This window comes from Schistocerca americana, chromosome 11 (genome assembly GCF_021461395.2).
Source record: "Schistocerca americana isolate TAMUIC-IGC-003095 chromosome 11, iqSchAmer2.1, whole genome shotgun sequence".
In the NCBI taxonomy this organism is placed as follows: domain Eukaryota; kingdom Metazoa; phylum Arthropoda; class Insecta; order Orthoptera; family Acrididae; genus Schistocerca; species Schistocerca americana.
In genome coordinates, this window is record NC_060129.1 from 183,431,635 (window position 1) to 183,445,992 (window position 14,358).

At 42.3% G+C, this 14,358-nt stretch overlaps 1 protein-coding gene across 1 annotated transcript in view; it reads left to right on the forward strand.

Moving 5' to 3' along the window:
* Window positions 1-3,769: 3,769 nt before the first annotated feature.
* LOC124554034 overlaps window positions 3,770-14,358 on the forward strand; it is a 112,981-nt gene continuing 102,392 nt past the window's right edge. Inside the window, exon 1 of the mRNA XM_047128068.1 lies at window positions 3,770-3,902. The gene's annotated coding sequence lies outside the window, so the exon portion shown is untranslated. The remainder of the gene's footprint in view (window positions 3,903-14,358) is intronic.

Here is a 14,358-nt window from a genome sequence, read left to right on the forward strand (position 1 = left end):
AATGGCTTCTCCCTTGTCACCATCTTCTTGCTCTTCTCTTCCTATTACTTCCTCGGAAAGAGGTGCTCCGGCGTACAACTCCTCTCTGTATTCTTTCCATCTCTTCACTAAGTCTTCACCAAACAGCAATTTCCCCTCTTTATTTTCTATTGTGCCTAAGAGTGTTGTTTTACGTTTGTTAAAAAACTGATTTGCCTTTCTGTAGGATAAATCAGTTTCTTCCGTTTTGCATATTTTCTTCCACTTCCCTGCACATTTCTGTAGAGTGAAAATTTCATTCCAGAAACGTCCACCAGGCTGCGGCTAAGCCATGTCTCCGCAATATCCTTTCTTTCAGGAGTGCTAGTTCTGCAAGGTTCGCAGGAGAGCTTCTGTAAAGTTTAGAAGGTAGGAGACGATATACTGGCAGAAGTGAAGCTGTGAGGACGGGGCGTGAGTCGTGCTTGGGTAGCTCAGATGATTGCCGGCACGGTAGCTCAGCGTGTTTGGTCAGAGGGTTAGCTGCCCTCTGTCATAAAAAGACTGAGTGAATGGAACAATACCGAACTTCAATGGGCGTCAGGAGACGTCCGCCACGAACAATTGCAACTAACTATAACGAACAAAATGAGATTAAAAAAAAACAAAAACAAAAAAGATGGTAGAGCACTTGTCCTTGAAAGGCAAAGGTCGCTAGTTCGAGTCTCGGTGCGGCACACAGTTTTAATCAGCCAGGAAGTTTCAAATTTTCTTTTGCTTTCGTAGATTCTCTATTAACTTAATTCCTTAGTCTTCTGCATTCAGCTTTTCTCTGTTCATCAGTGCATTTTTGTATAATCTCTTGTTTTCTGTAAGCTCAATAATAATACAAGTAGTGCTTCATTTAAAAAAAGAAACAGAAAAACAGGGGAGACTGGTAGTGGTCAAAATCACATATACTTGTCTGCAATTGCAAGTCAAACCCTGATACATGAAATCAGTCCCTTGAGTATGGAGCATCCAAACTGACAACGTACAGACATCTGTTTGGATGTCTACCACCAGTGCTGGTGCTATGGTAATGAACTGCTAACTGGTTTTCATCAGTCATTTTTAGCCTACCATGCAGTCTCATTATCATTCTATATTTTGTTTGACCAGTACTTTAATTAACAGCTAGTCGTCTCATCGTTTCCAGTGCGAGAAACCGCCTGCTCTAATCCAATAGTTTCTGAGTCGCTGAGTTACTTTTCTGTGATTGACATTTCTCTTGGTAATTCCGCACCTCTGTGTGATTGGCTGTTAAGAGGCGGTTAACTAGATTATGTGATCAAAAGTATCAAGATACCTGGCTGAAAAGGACTTACAAGTTCTTGGCACTAGCCATCGCTAATACTGGAATTCAAAATGGTGTTGGCCGACCCTTAGCCTTTATGACAGCTTCCAGTCTCGCAGGCCTACGTTCAATCAGGTGCTGGAAGGTTTCTTGCGGAATGCAGCCCATTCTTCACGGAGTTCTGCGCTGAGGAAAGGTAGTGACGTCGGTCGGTGAGGCCTGGAACGACGTCAGCGATCCACAACATCCCAAAGGTGTTGTATAGGATTCAGGTCAGGACTCCGTGTAGGCTAGACCATTGCACGGATGTTACTGTCGTGAACCACTCCGCCACAGACCGTGCATTATGAACAGGTGCTCGATGGTGGTGAAAGGTGCAATCGCCATCCCCGAATTGCTCTTCAACAGTGAGAAGCAAAGAGGTGCTTAAATCATCAGTGCAGGCCTTTGCTCCTTTGCTGTAGGAGTACCACGCAAAACAACAAGGGGTGCAAGCCTCCCCTCCCGCCATGAAAATCCCGATCACACCGTAACACCACCGCCTCCGAATTTTACTGTTGGCACTGCACACTCTGACAGATGATGTTTACCGGGCATTCGCCATACCCACTCCCTGCCATCAGATCGCCAGATTGTGTACTGTGATTCATTACTCCACACAACGTTTTTCCACTGATCAATCGTCAAATGTTTACGCTCCTCACACCAAGCGAGGCCTCGTTTGGCATTTACCGGCGTGATGTGTGGCTTGTGAGTAGCCGCTCGACCGTGAAATCCAAGTTTTATCACCTCTGACCTGACTATCATAGTACTTGCAGTGGATCATGGTGCAGTTCGGAATTCCTGTGTGACTGTCTGGACAGATGTCTGCCTATTACACATCACGACCCTCTTCAACTGTCCGTGGTCTCTGTCAGTCAACAGACGAGGTCGACCTGTACGCTTTTGTGCTGTACGCGTCCCTTTGCGTTCGAAAACATTGGACTTAGGGGTGTTTAGGAGAGTGGAAATCTCGCGTGCAGACGTATGACACAAGTGACATCTGTCACCTGACCATATTCGAAGTTCGTGAGTTCCGCTGATATGGAGTAGCTGGCAGTAGGTAGCAGCACACTGCACCTACTATGAGAAACGTATGTTTTTGGGGGTGTCCGGATACTTTTGGTCACATAGTGTAGCAGCGCTGGCCCGCCGCGGGACCGAATGACGTCATCTGGAACGAGGGGCCGGCGCCACGTTTGAAGCTGCCACTCCCGTCTCTCTGAAAACGTCGAGCGTCCACCGTTGTTTCCTTTCAACATACAGTGCCCGCCCCCACGCCCGGACAACTGTGTTCCCCTCGTCTCTTTTAAAACTGTTGCTGTCCACTCTAATCTCATTCAAAAAATGGTTCAAATGGCTCTGAGCACTATGGGACTTAACTTCTGAGGTCATCAGTCCCCTAGAACTGAGAACTACTTAAACCTAACTAACCTAAGGACATCACACACATCCACGCCGGGGGCAGGATTCTAACCTGCGACCGTGGCGGTCGCGCGGCTCCAGACTGAAGCGCCTAGAACCACTCGGCCACACGGCCGGCTAATCTCATTCATCTCTTTTATAACGGAATCCCAGTATGTTGACGCGTGAGCTAGGACTCTCGTGTTTTCGAACTGTAGTTCGCGTCCGTTTTCCAAGTAAAGGTCAGTTATGGTCAACTTGACAAGCTCCCTGTGTTTAATATCTTATGCTCAGTACAACGCTCTGCAACTGTGAATTGTCTGACGCATGTAAATGCTGCCACATTTACAAGGAACGCCGCACATACTGGGCACATGAACAGCTGTGCTGTCTTTAAGGGGGTAGGACGTCAAACGGCCCGACTTGTAACAGGAGAGGCACCATAGGACATTTTATTCAGAAATCACACTCATAGCAGTGGAAGTTCAAAAACATAAAATAATTTTCTTTTTACATGTGCAATTTCAACATTTTTCATCCACTATTGGCTGCATTTGTTGCTATAGGTATACTTTTCTTCATAAGTAAGAGAGATTCTACTATGAATTTGGCAAAGCATACAAACCATACTTACAGCTGTATGAAGCTCTAGAGTTTACTTAATTTATGAAAAAATGAGTAAGCTGTTACATTTTAAACTTTATGTTTAGATAAAAAATCTATTTTTATTGTCAATTATCACAGTTTTTACCAGAGTTTTTATAGATTTGGAAAATTCTAGATTTTCATACACTTGTAAGCATGGTTTGTACGCTGCGCCAAATTAACCGAAGAGTCTGTCTTACCTATGAAGAAAAGCCAATAGCAAGTGAAAAAACGATGAAATTTAATTACTTTATTTTTTTGAATTTATCAGCAATAACAAAATTGGGACGACAGTCTTCGTATTAAATTCGCATGTTCTGCGCGCGGCCCCTGGAAGCGAGGCAGACTGCAGTTGGTACCTACCGGCCTCGCAGCCGTTGGCAGCACTGACTGCGAGCCACAGCCCAGGCGTCTGTCGCATTTGTAGCGAGTCGTGTCCAGTGTGACGTTCCGCGTTGGGATTTCGTGCTGCTGTTTCTGCGCCGAGAATTTCTTCTGCTACACCCACACCCTTAATAAGGTAAGGACGACTGTTTTCATGCGTTCCCGCAGTGTTGAATTATTTTCTTTGTTTTCTTTTGGTTTGTTTCTGCAAAGTCATGGCAGCTGTAAGGTTTCATTTAGGTTCACTATGGAGACTATCGCGTATAAAACAAACCGCGTTCGTTTATTACGCTCTCAAAATACTAACGAATTTCGTATTACAAATCTTATTATTTTAAAGTCCTACCGACGTTCCTATTAATTCTGCTGTTCTACGGACTTTAGGCATGAGTGAAAAGCATAGGCTCGGACGAGATTTATACTCGTATTCGCGCCATTTTGTTGAATTTTTTTTCCCGAAATGTAGGTTCGAATTTGTACACATGTGATCCATAAAAGGATTATTCTGCTTGTTAGGAATAACAGAACAGAATGATGGAACACTGCTTGTGCAAGTAGATAAGGTGCTATGGCAACTTCGACTATAGAGGAATTAAACAATTACTTTCCGTCAGGATAGTGCGTAGACCTTGGGACAGTCTGATCCTACTCCTAATGGCTTGATATCAAACCAAGCGAGACGCATTTTGACAGTTCCATAGTGGAGGATTGAATCAGATATTTCCCGAAGCAGTCGGCTCCACGAAAATTGCCGAATTTAGTACAACTAATCTGTTGGCGTCTTTCCCCCAATCCTGCATTAGCAATCGTCAGCACGTCAAGTCACGCAAATGTGCTTTAATACAGAACGCTGTTCCATTGAATTTCGATATCTTCACTTTTCTAGAGAAATGTTTTTGGTGACAAGGTAGTCTGTTGGGTAGTCAGTAAGACAGAAAATTTTATCGTCCATTTCGTCTTTGTTCTATATGTGTAAGTGCAGAAATCAATGAATTCTTACGTTGACCTAAAATTGATCCTCTTGCTGGAAATGTTGTCAAAATTCCCGGCGTTAGGGGCTTAGTCTTCACTTCTGTTAATAATCGTGCATCTCCAGGCAGTGACTGTGCCGTACACTTACCAAAAAAGTAGTCAGTTTTCTGCTAAGGGGGTATCTGGAAGAGTGAAGCAGTATCCCACGTAAAGGACCAGTACTCAAACATTTTTGCAGTAAAACCAGCCATCCTCAGAATCCTTTCTGACAAGTGTTTGTCATTGCTGAGAACGATATCAAGATACAGAGTAAAAGTTACAAATCTCACTGCAGAACTCGACTATTATATATATTCTTGATGGAACAGTCCATAGCTGTACTTTCGGTTCATAGCGTGCCCGTTGGACACTACGAACAGGCAGTTCACCTGTGGACTGTTCCATCAAAAAAAAAGTAGGGGGAAAATGAAGATTCACACACATGTTCTTGTCAAACCAAACGGGTGCTGCTGAGTAATACTTTATTAGGACAAATAAAGAATTATTAAACTGTTGTGGCTTTAAGAACGCATTGTTACATCTGTAGTTGCCTACAGTATAAAGTGTGTTGCTGTTGCGTAGAGAAAGGAATACACAGTTTATATCACAGCAAGCGGATCTCTTGACATTAATACGTTAAGAGTAATTTCATTGTCTTTTGTGGAAGTAAATGAAAAATAGCAATGCAGGTGGTTGTAGACAAACTTCCACAAAGAAGGGCTGATAAGATAGCCACCTCATCACCTCCCTGAAATATGGGTTGTGTTGGCAAATTGGTCTGCATACATACATACATACGTACATACATACATTGATCCTTGTTGCATAGAGCATTAATACATTTCGTAATGATGTGGGATGTGTCACTTTAACATAAGTTTTCTGTATACAAAATAGTAAATATTTTTATAGTTAATACTTCATGTCTAAAGATTCATCTATTCAGTAGGAGCTGTCATTCAGGAATACTTTTATTTTCTTTTAAATGTTGTTTAGGTATCTGCCGGATTTTTAATGCTATTTGGCAAATGACCAAATACGAGTATTTTTGTGGCAGCATAATTCACTCCTTTTTGTGACAAAGTGAGATTTAATCCAGAGTAGTGAAGATCTTCGTTTCTTCTAGTGTTGTAGCTATGCACTTTGCTGTTATTTTTGAATTGGGGTGAGTCATTGACAAATCTCATAAATGAATATATGTACTGCGAAGGTACTGTGAATATCTCAAGTTAATTAAATAAATGTCCGCAAGGTCATCTTCGGTGGGCTCCAGCTGTTAACCTGATGCTATGAATACTTTTCCTCTTAGTGACGAATTGCCCCCAAATAAGATACCATGTGTAAGCAGTGAATGAAAGTAGGCATAGTAGGCTAATTTAATGATGTTCATCACCAATATTTTGCAATAACCCCAGTAGCATAAGTAGCTCAACCTAATCATTTCAGCAGATCATTGATGTTTCTTCAAATTCAATTTCTCATCAGTGTACACATCCAGAAATTTTGAATACTCTGCCTTAGCAATAGACTTGCTTTCATAGCCTATATTTATCAATGGTGTTACGCCATTTACTGCACAGAATTGCATACACTTTTTCCTCAAAATTTAATGAGTCCATTTGCAGAGAACCACTTAATAATTTTGTGAAAGACAGTATTTACAATTTCCTTGAGTGTGATTACTGTACTTGTATCATTAGCAAAAAGAACTAGCTTTGCATGCATTAATATATATTGAGAACAGTAAGGGACCCAAGACTGAACTCTGTGGGACACCATTCTTGATACCTCCTCAGTTAAAGGACTCTGCTGATTTTTGCAGACAATCTGTTGTGCTAATTTCAGCCTTCTGTATTCTTCCAGTTAAATATGAATTAAACCATTTGTGCACTGTCCCACTCAGTACACAGTACTTAAGCTTGTGTAGAACAAATTCATGATTCACACCATCAAAAGCCTTTGAGAGGTGACCAAATATCCTAATGGGTGATGTTTGGTTATTCAGTGCATTTAATATTTGATCAGTGAAAGCATATTTATAGCATTTTCTCTTGAAAAGCCTTTCTGAAAACCAAATTGACATATTGTTAGTACTTCATTTTTACAGGTACGTGATGCTACTCCTGAATACATTACTTTTTCAAGACTTTTGAATAAATCTATCAGAAGTGAGACTGGCTGGTAGTTGTTAGCATCAGACCTATCCCCATTTTGGAAATACGGAAGCGTCCGATCCCGCCCGTCTGCTTTGACGTCACAAATATGGCGGAAACGACCATAAACCACGATTCCAATATGGCGCATATAAAGTCGTTACGTACACATTATGAGGACGAAAATACATCGAAAAACACACACACTTTCCACAAAAAGCCTAATGAGACTAACGGGACAAGCGCGGGAAATGGGGTGTTTTTGGGTGGGGGCAAACTAAATATAAACTAATTTAGACACCCACCCCAATACAAAACAACACAACTCTCCAGATACCACTAAACTCAATATCATCTGGAATCTGACACTTCCCTTGACCTATATAGCTCAACAGCAGCTCCCGATCCCATAAATTAGGATCAAACACTTTCCTTGGCGTATATAGCTCGAAAAACATCTCCCGATACCAATACCAACACCAACATACGCAGCCACACATTGGGATCGAACACTTCCCTTGACCTGTGCACTGTTAATTTTATCCGTCATATCCATTCCTGAACAAAAACAACAATCGATTAATTTTACTAAAATTACCGCACGATGTACAGCGAACACTAAATTAACTTTCACACAAAATCGTTAACTCACTGAAACGAATTCCACCACAAGCACAGCCGACACTCGAACAATTCTGGATAATGATCAAAAGCAAACTGAGCCCATTACACCACACGAACGAAACCCCTGAACATACCACCAGAGAGCACAACAAACCACAACACGACGTCGTCTACAAACACGCCACACTCACAAACCAAACTCTGCGCCGTCGTGACGTCACACACGACACCCTTACGTCACGGGTCAAAGCCGACGCGTGGGATCGGACGCTTCTGTCGACCCCTCATTTTTACGCAGTTTTTGAACAACAGCGTATTTCAGTCTATCAGGAAAAATACATATCTGGCTGAGACTCCTACTTATTTGTTGGGAACAAGCTTTCAGTACTCCGTAGCACAGCGAGAGGTCTAGGTTGGTGTGGAGTAAGGTGGTATGGCTGTGAGACGGGTAAGAAAATGAACGTGAATGCGAAATAAAGGGTGGGGCTACGGGGTTCGTATGTAGCATGTACTTCATCATAAGAGCGAACCAGATGTAAACAAACGCAAGCGGGATGATTGGTCAGCAGCCGTAGCTCTCTTAAACTGGTGGTGTTCCGCTCTTGGAAGTAGGTCCAACTTAAGTGTTCGGTAGCTTATTAGTATGTCATTGCGGAAGAACCTTTCAGACATTCTGACGTATTAACAGCCATCAACGTCTATCTTAATCGTATTTTACCTACGTAACTTTTATCTTAAATTGTGTACAGTCAGTGTCTCTGTAACCAGTACTTGTGCTCTGATTGTCTCGCTGTTCATACGTACCGCGAAAATGGACGACACTGCTTCCTGCTTCGTAGTGAAACACGCTCGTGGAACACCGTTAATGGCGAGAAACAAGTAGTTAATGTTCTTCACAAGATTACAGACAAAAATCAGCTTTTTACTTTTTTCGAGTAGGACTATGTATCAGAAATAAGGGAGGTGTTAACTACATGCGTGGCGTGATGGACAGGGTCGTAGACTGACCATCGTGTGTGCCGGCGGGCGGTGGTTCTACGCTCCACGTGGTGCGTAATTTTCTTTGTTAGGTTTGAATACCTAAAGCATATAAATATGAAACTCATCACATGTACATATACATCTATATGGTTACTCTGCAGTTCACTTAAGTGCCTGGCAGAGGGTTCATCGAACCATTTTCATACTACTTCTCTACCATTCCACTCTCGAATGGCGCGTGGGAGAAAGGAACACCTAAATCTTTCCGTTCGAGCTCTGATTTCTCTTATTATAATATCATCATCATTTCTTCCTACGTAGTTGGGTGTCGACAAAGTATTTACACATTCGGGAGAGAAAGATGGAGATTGAAATTTCGTAAATAGATCTCTCCTCAATCTAGACTGCCTTTGATTCAGTGACTCTCAGCCCAACTCGCGTCTCATATCAGTTACACTCTCACCCCTATTTCGCGATAACACGAAATGAGATGCCCTTCCTTGAACTTTTTCGATGTCCTCCGTCAATCCTACCTGGTAAGGATCCCATACCGCGCAGCAATATTCCAGCAGAGGACGGACAAGTGTGATGTAGGCTGTCTCTTTAGTGTCCTGCCAACAAAGCGCAGTCTGTTTCGCCTTCCCCACAATATTATCTATGTGATCTTCCCAATTTAAGTTGCTCGTAATTGTAATTCGTATGTATTTAGTCGAATTGACAGCCCTAAGATTTGTGCGATTTATCGTATACCCAAAATTACTCGGATTTCTTTTAGTACCCATGTGGATGACCTCGCACTTTTCTTTGCTTAGTGCCAATTGCCACTTTTCTTACCATACAGAAATTCTCTCTAGGTCATTTTGTAGTGGGAATTGATCGACTGATGACTTTACTAGACTGTAAATTACAGCGTCATCTGCAAACAATCCAAGGGGGCTGCTCATATATCTCCTAGATCATGTATGTAAATCAGGAACAATAGAGGGCCTATGACACTACCTTGCGAACGCCTTATATCACTTCTGTTCTAGTCGATGATTTACCGTCTATCGCCACGAACTGTGACCTCTCTCGGAGAGGAAATCACGAATCCAATCACACAACTGAGACGATACTCCATATGCACGCAATTTGATTAATAGTCGCTTGTGAGGAACGGTATCAAAAGCCTTCTGGAAATCTAGGAATATCGAATCGATATGAGATCCCTTGTCGACAGCACTCAATACTTGATGGGAATAAAGAACGATATTTTCTGAAGCCGTGTTGGTTATGTATCAATAAGTCATTTTCTTCAAAGTGATTCATAATGTTAAAGTAGAGTATGTGCTCCAAAATCGTACTGCAAATTGAGGTCATTGATTTGGGTCTGTAATTAAATGGATTACTCCTATTTCCTTTCTTGAGTATTGGTGTGACCTTTGCTACTTTCCAGTCTTCAGGAACAGACCCTTCGTCAAGTGAGCGGTTGTATATGATTCATAAGAAAGGCGGTGTTGTCTGCATACTCTGAAAGGAACCTGATTGCTACATCATCTGGAGCTGAAGACTTGCCTTAGTAAAGTGATTTGAGTTGTTTCGCAACACAAATCTACTTTTGTCACTCACGCTAACAACTGTTCTGGTTTCGAATTCTGGAATATGTACGTCGTCTTCTTTCGTGAAGGAATTACGGAAAACTGTATTTAGTAACTCCGCTTCAGTGGCGCCACCATCGGTAACTTCTCCATCGCTATCGCGCAGTGACGGTGTTTACTGTTTTCTGCCACTGGTTTACTTTACATACGACCAGAATCTCTTTGGGTTTTCTACCATATTTTGAGACAATGTTTCATTGTGGAAACTATTAAAAGCATCTAGCATTGACGTCCGTACTATTTCGAACTTCCGTGAATCTTAGCCAGTCCTCGAGATTTTGCGTTCCTCTGAATTTGGCATGCGTTTTTCGTTGCTTATGCAACAGTGATCTGACGTGTTTTGTGTACCATGGTGGATCAGTCCCGTCTCTTAACTTAGGCGGTAAGAATCTATTGCTGTCGATACTGTATCTGTGAAATTGAGCCATATCTTCTCTACACTTACATAATTAGCTTGGGAGGAATGGAGACACTCTTAGGAAAGCATCAAGCAGAATTTTTATCTGCTGTTGTAAATAGTTATATTTTGCGTTTGCTTTTAGTGGTTTTGGTTGATATGGTTTTGCGCTATATATGGCAATTAACTCATGAGTCACCAATTTTAAGAGAAATGCAGATCTTGCAGTTCACAATTACGTATCACACGAAAATTTCTGGTTTTCATTGCAAGTATAAATTCTCAATTACCGATATTTTATAAAAGATTGTAAAAGATGGTTGAAGATAAAACGTTATATAAATAAGTTTCTTGGAGAAAAATTGTAAAGTCAAGTACGCTCTTCGCATATGCCCATTGTTTTGTAGGACAGATGTGATCTAACATGAGCCAGAGTGATAAATGGCGCAGGAACATGGAAGACAATTTTGACGGCGTCGAGCACGCTGTACAAATGGATTATTTTTAGAGTTGTGGTCGTAACACTGCAGTCTGAACCCGGCAGAATTGATATGGAGCCAAGTTAAGGGATTTGTCGCGAGAAATAACAAGACATTACGCTGTCAAACGTACTGCAACTAATGCGCGAAGCTTTGTGACACGTGACTGCCTAACGATGGCGAACTGCAGAACAGCACGTCACGAAAGAGGAGGAGGAAATGTGGACATTTTTGTGGCTTGGGATTCTGTCTCTGATAGACTCGTTATCAACGTAGCTGTACTGAAGTGTGTTCAGCGGTGGCCGATGTGGAAGGAGTTCAGAGATTACCAGACAACTGACTCCGATACCTTCAGTGGCTTAGTATTTTACTACATTGCGCTTTTACGCCACACACAGCTCATGTAGAAAAATTACCCTCGTTAGTCACGAATTTTCATCACTCCTGCTTTTAATTAAAATTCTATGTTCGCTAATATCGATGGCATGTTATATTTTCCGTCCGGTCACCTGAGGAGAAAACACCTGACTTTTACCATATATTATTTCCTTCTGTTTAAAAATTCACATCCAAAGCTGTATTGTCCTCTGCTCGTCTCTGTTTACGCCTGAACCGCCACTGCTCACACCAGTGCACGTTAGCTGGACCACTTGCCCGGCCAGCGCTGTCAGAGCTAAACGCGCCGGTAAAGCTGTTGCCCCGTATTACAGCACAAGTCGATACGCACAGCATAAAAGGAACCCTCATCAATGTACTTAATTGCACTGGTGACCGCTTGGCATCTGCTCCTCCTGAAACTAAATCCAGTGAGTTTCCAGCAAACGCGGAAGAGTACATAGTCTAATGTTTACATGAAGTTTATTGTGATGAACGGACTATAGGCCGATGTCCAGATTTGCAATATATTTAATGCACTTTGCCGTATATATCATGCCTTCCAAATTAAAACCCAACACTGCTAGGGCACAACCACGTACCGTAAAACAGACTCCCCACCGAGTGTCCTAGCGATGCCACACACTGGCTTTGACCTGTGTCGTGATTTCACGGGACTCTCTTTCTACTCCCAGTGCAGAGGCAGAACACAACACTGACGTTTGTTTCCCTCCCACATTGTTGCTTGGAAGGCAGGGTGTGCTGACATTATTCTGCAGCTGAGACTGAAAGGGCAGTTCGTGATTTGAAGTGTATGAATGTGCTGTGATGGAAACAAACTAAATAGTCCTTGTTACTACACGTATTTTACGCACACTGCATTTTGGTTATTGGCTTATCCGGCATTTTCGTCGTCGGTCAAAGAAGATTGGCAGCGGTAGCAACAGGTGCGGTATTTTCTTATTCCTAGTCTGGACACATCTCGTAGAGTACTGGTCCGTATATCCTTTCACGAAATTTGTGTAGCAAGAATCGTCATGTGCTGTTAAATGTGCATTCAGTCTGTGTCGGAAAACATCTTTCTGTTCACTCTTTAGGTGTTTCTGATCATCTGATCTTCTGATGCAAAGCTGTAAAGTGTCATATGGAACCCAGAATTCAAATGATGGTTAACTCATCAGTATGCAAATGAACAGACAGTAATAAATTGGTCATCGGGATGGAAATTTCATTTTTAGCTACGTAATGCATACGAAGTTGTACGGAGAATTTTCCCGTCATTTACAATTAGCGGAAAGTCAGTGAATTCTCCCATGACTTCAGTTGTGTCGTGTCGTGTTGTGGTTGGTTGGAAACAGCAGTCGCAGTAGGCGCCAGGTTACATTCAGTTTCCTCGAAGCTTAAGTGGTGCATTTCGCAGTCCTTACTTACTAAATTGCACGCCACGAAACTCTTAGTGATACATTTTACGGTACATAGGTATTGGAAAACTGAAACGCCCTTCGCAAGTGTGCAGTCCAGGCATGCAGTACGGAGCATTGGACAGCGTTTCCAGTACTTGGAACTGGAACAACGGTTCTGCTCGCTTGGTCGGCTGTGTTCCTGTGGAGACAAAGGAAATGACGGAAGTTGAGGCTTGATGTGGGCCGCCAAGACTGGTTAAAAAAAGAAACTTATCACACTGTTACTCCGTGAGTTGACGACATTTGCACGTGACTGTTATAATTATTTATGCATCAAAAAGTAGTCATTTGTCATGGCTGCTACTGGATATGAGGTCCTGAATTCCGTATTATGAAAAAGCACCGTTTCAAGGCAACAGTACATGGAAGATATGTAAAAACACGTCACTTTCTTTCGGATGTGTTATAATCAGACGTCATGTAAGGACGTATCGGCTGCTAAAGCCTTCATTACATTCAGTTTATGGTGCGGGGGCTGATCTTCCAGCGGTTGATTGTGAGGCAGCGGTTGTAAGCGTTGAGTTACAGAGCAGAGGGTGGCTACGGAGGTGACTCGCGTCCTACCATATCACCTTCACGTTTGCAAAGGTTCCGGGACTTCTTTATTACGTTAATTGCAGTTAGTTCTTAAATATTCGATATTGTGTACATATAGTAGTTCCCTTTCTCTGCCGGCCGGAGTGGCCGTGCGGTTCTAGGAGCTTCAGTCTAGAACCGCGTGACCGCTGTGGTCGCGGGTTCGAATCCTGCCTCGGGCATGGGTGTCTGTGATGTCCTTAGGTTAGTTATGTTTAAGTAGTTCTAAGTTCTAGGGAACTGATGACAGCAGTTAAGTCCCATAGTGCTCAGAGCCATTTCAATCATTCCTTCCTCTCTCTCTCTCTCTCTCTCTCTCTCTCTCTCTCTGGGCGTGTGCGTATCAGGTCTGCGTTGTCATTGTCAATAATTTACAAGTCTACATATTAAGTGTGAAACTCGGAAATGCGAATAAATATTCACACGTTGATCATCTGGCAAAGCTAATTACCATACAAAATAAGCATAGAACTGACTGACACATTTGCAACAGAATAAAACGGTGGCGTAGTCTCAGCTATACATATAATGTAGCCATATGTGAAGTGTACAAAAGACAATTTACGGGCTAGTTTTTCTAGGCCACTTCTTTCCCAGACAAAAATCTCCCATTAAAGTACCTCTTCAACCACTTATATTACGCTTTTCTTGATTTTATTACACCAAATGTAACATATAGTGACGTGTTTTCGAGAGATGCTAGCTGTGTTTCGAAACGGCTTTGCTTACTGGACACAAGGTAAGTGAGCTGATGGTTTACCTCACTTGTTAGAGTGGCTGCCCCCCCCCCCCTTTTTTCTGACTACGGACCAACTCCAAACATCAGTTTTCAGATGTTTTAAAAATTTTATTTTGTTGAAAAACTTGAATGAGCAGGATATTGGATTCTGTGCTGG